The 7,434-nt window shown below is 44.5% G+C and overlaps 1 pseudogene; it reads left to right on the forward strand.

The window, feature by feature from the left end:
* Positions 1-6,677: 6,677 nt before the first annotated feature.
* Positions 6,678-6,796, forward strand: LOC127636245 (uncharacterized; annotated as a pseudogene).
* The last annotated feature ends 638 nt before the right edge of the window (positions 6,797-7,434 follow it).

Consider the following 7,434-nt stretch of genomic DNA (forward strand, 5'->3'; position numbering starts at 1 on the left):
TACACAACGAAATAAAATACCTATATAAACTACCTATATATACCTATATAAAGTGCACGTGCAAACATGTGCAAAAAGTACAGGACAGTACAACAAATTACTGACAATGAACAGGACAATAGACACAGTGCAGCGCCGACCAGTACTCAGTAGTGCAAAAAGATGACAGTTTCTAAAAATGTAAACATAACATACTATGAGATAATGTTCTATGCACATAGCAGTTATTGAGGTAGCAGACAGTTATAAAGTGACAGTAATTAAAGTGCAACTCAGGACACGTGTGTGTGTCAAACCAGTCTCTGAGTATTGAGAAGTCTGATGGCTTGGGGAAGAAGCTGTTACACAGTCTGGCCGTGAGGGCCCGAATGCTTCGGTACCTCTTGCCAGACGGGAGGAGGGTAAAGAGTTTGTGTGAGGGGTGTGTGGGGTCGTCCACAATGCTGGTTGCTTTATGGATACAGTGTTTTTTGTAAATGTCTTTGATGGAGGGAAGAGAGACCCCAATGATCTTCTCAGCTGTCCTCACTATCCTCTGCAGGGCTTTGCGGTCCGAAACGGTGCAAGTCCCAAACCAGGCAGTGATGCAGCTGCTCAGGATGCTCTCAATAGTCCCTCTATAGAATGTAGTGAGGATGGGGGTGGGAGATGTGCTTTCCTCAGCCTTCGAAGAAAGTAGAGACGCTGCTGGGCTTTCTTGGTGATAGAGCTGGTGTTGAGGGTCCAGGTGAGGTTCTCCGCCAGGTGAACACCAAGAAATTTGGTGCTCTTGACGATCTCCACAGAGGAGCCGTCGATGTTCAGCGGAGTGTGTTCACCTTGTGCTCTCCTAAAGTCAACAACCATCTCTTTTGTTTTGTCGACATTCAGGGACAGGTTGTTGGCTCTACACCAGTTCGTCAGCCGCTGCACCTCCTCTCTGTATGCTGACTCGTTGTTCTTGCTGATGAGACCCACCACGGTCGTGTCATCGGCGAACTTGATGATGTGATTCGAGCTGTGCATTGCTGCACAGTCGTGAGTCAGCAGAGTGAACAGCAGTGGACTGAGCACACAGCCCTGGGGGCCCCAGTGCTCAGTGTGGTGGTGGTGGAGATGCTGTTCCCGATCCGGACTGACTGAGGTCTCCCAGTCAGGAAGTCCAGGATCCAGTTGCAGAGGGAGGTGTCCAGGCCCAGCAGGTTCAGCTTTCCAATCAGGTGCTGGGGAATGATTGTGTTGAATGCTGAGCTGAAATCTATGAACAGCATTCGAACGTATGAGTCCTTATTGTCTAGGTGGGTGAGGGCCAGATGGAGGGTTGTGGTGATGGCATCGTCCGTTGAACGGTTTGAACGATACGCAAACTGCAGTGGGTCTAGTGAGGGGGCAGCTGGGTCTTAATCTGCCTCATGACGAGCCTCTCGAAGCACTTCATGATGATGGGTGTAAGTGCGACGGGACGGTAGTCGTTGAGGCAGGACACTGAAGACTTCTTTGGCATGGGGATGATGGTGGTGGCCTTGAAGCACGTTGGAACAACGGCGCTGCTCAGAGAGATGTTGAAGATGTCGGTAAGAACATCTGCTAGCTGGTCTGCACATCCTCTGAGCACTCTGCCAGGAATGTTGTCTGGTCCAGCAGCCTTCCGTGGGTTGACTCTACGTAGAGTTTTCCTCACATCTGCCATGGTAAGACAGAGCACCTGGTCGTTGGGAGGCCATCACGTCGTTCTGCACTTCAAACCGAGCGTAGAAGTCGTTCAGCGCATCTGGAAGGGAGGCATCTTTGTCACAGGCAACTGATGTTGTCCTGTAGTTGGTGATGGCCTGGATGCCCTGCCACATGCGCCGCGTGTCACCGCTGTCCTGGAAGTGACTGTGGATTCTCTGGGCGTGTGCGCGCTTTGCCTCTCTGATTGCCCGTGACAGTTTGGCCCTAGCTGTACTTAGGGCTGCCTTATCGCCTGCTCTGAAGGCGGAGTCTCGGGACCTCAGCAGCGTGCGCACCTCCGCAGTCATCCACGGCTTCTGGTTGGAGCGTGTGGTGATGGTCTTGGAGAAAGTGACATCATCAATGCACTTGCTGATGTAGCTGGTCACTGATGCTGTGTATTCCTCCAAGTTGGTAGAATCGGCATATGTTGCAGCCTCCTGAACATGTGCCAGTCAGTACACTCAAAACAGTCCTGAAGAGCAGAGATGGCTCCTGCTGGCCAGGTTTTCACCTGCTTCTGAAGCGGTTTTGTGCGTCTGATGAGCGGTCTGTATGCTGGAATTAACATAACAGAGATGTGGTCTGAGTAGCCGAGGTGGGGGCGGGGCTCCGCCCGGCACGCCTGGGATGTTTGTGTAAACAAGATCAAGCGCATTCGCCCCTCTCGTTGCAAAGTCCACATACTGATGGAATTTAGGGAGCACTGTCTTGAGATTTGCATGGTTGAAATCTCCGGCGACAATAAACAGTCCGTCGGGGTGAGCGTTCTGCAGTTCAGCTCATAGCCCCATACAGTTCACAGAGCGCTTCCTTAGCGTTAGCGCTGGGGAATGTAAACCCGGTTATGCAAACAGTGGTGAATTCCCGTGGTAGATAAAAAGGTCTGCATCTAACAGTCACAAGCTCCAACAGCGATGAACAGTAACTAGAGACTAGCATAGAGTTCTTGCACCATTCGTGTTGATGTAAACACACAAGCCACCACCGCGAGTCTTACCGCGAGAGAGCTGTATTTCTGTCGGCACGAAACGAGGCGAGCCCGTCTAGCTGAATGGCGGCATCCGAACTCTGTCGCTGAGCCACGTCTCCGTGAAAACAAAGACGCAGCAGTCTCTAAACTCATGCTGCGTAGCCTGCTGGAGTCGGATATAGTCCAGTTTATTGTCCAGGGAGCAAACATTTGAGAGCAGGATAGACGGGAGAGCCGGCCGGCTAGGGTTTGTTTTAGCCTAGCATGGACCCCCGCCCTCTTTCCGCGCTTCCGCTTTCTCGCACACCGCTTATGACGTCCTCTCCCCCGGCCACTGGCATCAGGCGACGCCGAGGGCTGGAGGCCTGGTCTCCGCAGCAAGCCGAGTACACGTAGCGCCTCCTGCAGGTCATCATGCAGCTTGGTTTTTGCATGAGTCTTATATTTGAGTAGTGTCTGGCGATGGTAGACACGAACACTGGTTGCTCCGATGTCCATGTGTTGCAAAAGTCGGGCTTTTTTAACAAAAAATAGCACCATTGTGGATCCGGAGTGGCCGCTGCGTGCTACCGCGCCGCCATCTTGGATCAATCTTGGAAAAATTTATAAACAATTTTGGGAGATTCTTGGTCAAGATGTTTATGAAGTACTTTTAGAAAGCATTGAAAACAAGTCACTTCCTACAAGTTGTCGACGTGCAGTACTATCCTTAATCCCAAAGAAATGGGATCTTGGACTTCTGAAAAATTGGAGACCAGTATCTTTGTTGTGTCTGGACTACAAAATATTCTCAAAATTTTTAGCAAACAGACTCAAGTGTTACTTGGAAACATTAATTCAGAAGGACCAGACATATTGTATTCCTAATCGGTCGATCATGGACAGTCTTTTTTTAGTGAGGGATAGAATTGATTTTAACCTTCTTAATAATTCTAACCTTGGCATTTTATCATTAGATCAAGAGAAAGCTTTTGATCAAGTTGATCATGGTTATCTTTTTAATGTCTTACAAAAATGTGGTTTTGGTGACACTTTTATATCATACGTTCAATTATTGTATTTTAATGCCTTTGTAATAGTAAAAGCTGGTGGTGGTTTAAGTGCACCAATACCAATATTAAGAGGTATTAGACAAGGCTGCCCACTTTCTGGGCAATTGTACAGCCTTGTGATTGAACTTCTTTTGTGTAGGCTAAGAAGAGATTTGTGTGAAATTTCAATTCCTGGAATAATAAGTAATTCTAGAGTATCACTATCAGCTTATGCTGATGACATTACAATGTTTATTACAAGTCAAAATGATGTTACAGTGTTAACAAAGGCTATTGAACAGTATGAGAAAGCATCATCAGCAAGAGTAAACTGGGGAAAAAGTGAAGGTTTTATTATTGGGAAGTGGGAGGGGATAGGACCTCCACAATTGCTGAGTGGATTGCTGTGGGGAAGAGAAGGGCTGAAAATTTTAGGTGTTTTTTTAGGGAATAAACAATTTCAAGCTAAAAATTGGGAGGGAATACTGGAGGTGTCTGCCCGATTGTCTAAATGGAAATGGCTATTACCACAATTGTCATACAGAGGGAGAGTTCTAGTAATTAATAACCTGGCCGCTTACACATTATGGCATCGAACTATTGTTATGGAGCCACATTCGTGCAGCAGCGCTTTATCATCCCATTCAGGAAGGAGGACAGGGTTTGGTGGATGTAAAAAGCCGCATTCGCGCTTTCAGGATACAAGCGGCACAGAGACTACTATACCATAAAGACCTGGCTTGGACTCAGACTGCAAAAGGGATTTTACAGAAGGCTGGTGGTCTTGGATTGGACAGACATCTATTTTTAATAAGGCTGGGAGAGCTGAGTCTGTCTGAACTGACACCTTTTTACCAGTCAATGCTACATTCTTGGAGGACTGTTTTTAAAACTGAAAGGGTATTGGATGAACCAGGACACTGGGTTACTGAGGAACCTTTAATTTTATCCCAATGTTGCAGACCAGGCTGTTGTCCTCAGTAAGTGTACGTTCATGCTTACTGAGAAATGGAGTTGTTAAGTTGGGGCACCTGCTGAATAAAAATGGGTGGAAAGACGCAAAGGCCATTGGAGAAGTGACGGGCTTGAGGTCTTCACGTCTTACATCTAAGCTTGTAGAAGAAATTTTAAACGTGTTGCCAAGCAGTTACAGGGAGTACATTGGGAGGATACATTTGATGGATATTCAAAGTGGACTGGAATTTCCAAGGATTAAAGTTACCTCTGTCATTAATGAAGAACGAGAAAGTGGAGTTGCAGATTCTATATTATCTTTAGAAACCCCTCAGTTGGAGTTTTTTGAGAACACCTCAAAGAAAGCAATATATTACACTACAGTGAAAGTTCTGTATAAAGACTCACATACAAGACAAAAACTTTCAAAGTGGCCAGAAATGTTGGAGCCAGACTTCCTTGTGAGGGACAGGTGGAGAGCCCTGTATAAACCTCCCATAGAGAAGCGAACTGCAGATCTACAGTGGAGGATTATTCACGGGGCAATAGCTACAGACAGACATGTGGCACACCTAAATCCAGCAGTAGGTGAGGAATGTAGGTTTTGTGGGAGGGTTGAACATTTAGAACATTTGTTTTTAAGATGTGAAAGATTAGTAGGCCTTTTTAATATTCTTACAAATTGGTTTCAAGCTTTTAATGAGGAGTTCTCAGAGAAAATCTTTATTGGAGGCGTGAAGTATAGTTTTTCTATCAGAAGGAAAGTATGTTTACTAAATTATTTGATAGGAACAGCAAAACTAGTGATTTGGAAAACAAGGAAAAATAAGGGACTACTACGGTTTAGTACAGATGCTGAAATGATATTTAGGAATATGATTGCAGGAAGGCTTAAAGTTGAATTTGCTTATTATGCTCTTATCAATGATGAGATGAGGTTTTCTGAAATTTGGGGAGTTAATGGAATTTTATGTACAGTTGATGATGGTCTGTTGTTTTTACTTTTTTTTAAAAAAGGATGATGATTTGTGTATTTTATTATTTTAGTTCTTTTTAAGATTGCATTACTAAATTATTTTGATAACTTGTGATGTATGATTGTTAAGTGTAACAATAAAGTTTTTGTTAAACCTCTCTCTCTCTCTCTGACAAACACGCACACACACATCCATCTGTCTATCCTTGTTTATCCCTTGTTAGAAACAGCAAAAGCTGTGATACTATTTCTGAAGTGAACTTTTTGAATTACTAAAGGAGGATTGGACGCATCATTTGTTTTGAACCAGGAACAGCAGATTCTGATCAGTCGCATAAGAAAGTAGTGCCAAGCACAAATTTGTTTTTATGACCGTACTCATTTCTTTTTTTTTGTACTTGTTCATTGAACTGTTGTATATAAGCAATATCACACTCACAATCATGCTATATGGTCCTACATCAGCACTGCTGTAATTACAATTAGGGATATCTGGGAGGTGAATTAGCCATAAACACACATTTCTGAATGGAAACGACTTCAGGGCAGATTTAATTTGCGCTAAACCAAAACTTATGTGACAGTGTTTTTTTAGGCATGACGTTATCATGAACACCTTTTTAATCGATAAAAGGCCATTTGAATGAAAATGGGCAGAAGGCGGCAAATGTCACAATTTTATTTTTATCATTTTCACTTTGTCGACACAAAATAGTGCAAAAGGTGGATGGAAAATAGGCTAGTGTCTTAGAGGAACGCATCCGTTTTTCCTTATTTAGAGCTGCAGTATAAGACGTGTCAATGATGGGAGAGCAGCATAAGGATGCATGCAGTGCGCTTGCTTTAAATAGCCTGCTGGTAGCAGCAACTCTCACTTACGGCCATACCACCCTGAGCACGCCGAACTCTTCTGAGACAATTTCTGAGAGGAAAGAGTCTCTTGTTCCTTTTTTAGAGCTGCAGTATAAGACATGTGTCAATGACAGGAGAGCAGCATTAGAATGCGTGCAGTGCGCTTGCTTTAAATAGGCTGCTGGTAGCACCAACTCTCGCTTACGGCCATACCACCCTGAGCATGCCTGAACTTGTCTGATCTCGGAAGCAAAACAGTGTTGGGCCTTGTTAGTACTTGGATGGGAGACTGCCTGGGAATACTAGGTGCTGTAAGCTTTTTCTTTTCCTCATTTGTTTTAACTCATACTCTCAACTGGCTCAACTGGGATGTATTTATCAATCATTGGAAATTGGTTGTTTGTTTGTTTTTCTGTCATTCAGCTTTCTCTGTGGCAAAGGACAGCCTGCTCCTTTTTCTTGCCTCCTCCAGAAAGCAGTAGAGGCTTTTTTTGCTCTTTCTTGACAGCAACATACAGAGTAGGAAAGTGCAAACAAAGTGCTGTGCTTCCAAAATGTGGTGGACTCTTTCGAAAGAAAGCATCCCGAGGTCATTTTTTAAGTAAAGAAGAGTTTTCTTTGGCCACTGGCTTATTATTACGTGTTAAGCATTTAATTGTGCAGCTGAGTATGCCCTCTTTGAAATAATTAAGGCCTCTCAACAACTTCTCTGGGTGAGGTAGCTTGCTGTGTCATCACAAAGCACAGCTGCCCCTTGCAAGAATAGGTTGTTTCAATAAACGTGGAAGAAGGATTTGATAGCATTGGGTCTCTGTGTCATTTCTTTCTGCCCTCAGCTGAGCCGCATCGAGACGGGGATTGCAGATCAAGAAAAATGTATTAAATACATTGAATGACAAAATTAGCTAACAGATTTGGGGGCTTGTCCGGGATCTCTCCAGACAGGTAAGACTGAT

Source organism: Xyrauchen texanus, chromosome 43, assembly GCF_025860055.1.
Source record: "Xyrauchen texanus isolate HMW12.3.18 chromosome 43, RBS_HiC_50CHRs, whole genome shotgun sequence".
Classification (NCBI taxonomy): Eukaryota; Metazoa; Chordata; class Actinopteri; order Cypriniformes; family Catostomidae; genus Xyrauchen; species Xyrauchen texanus.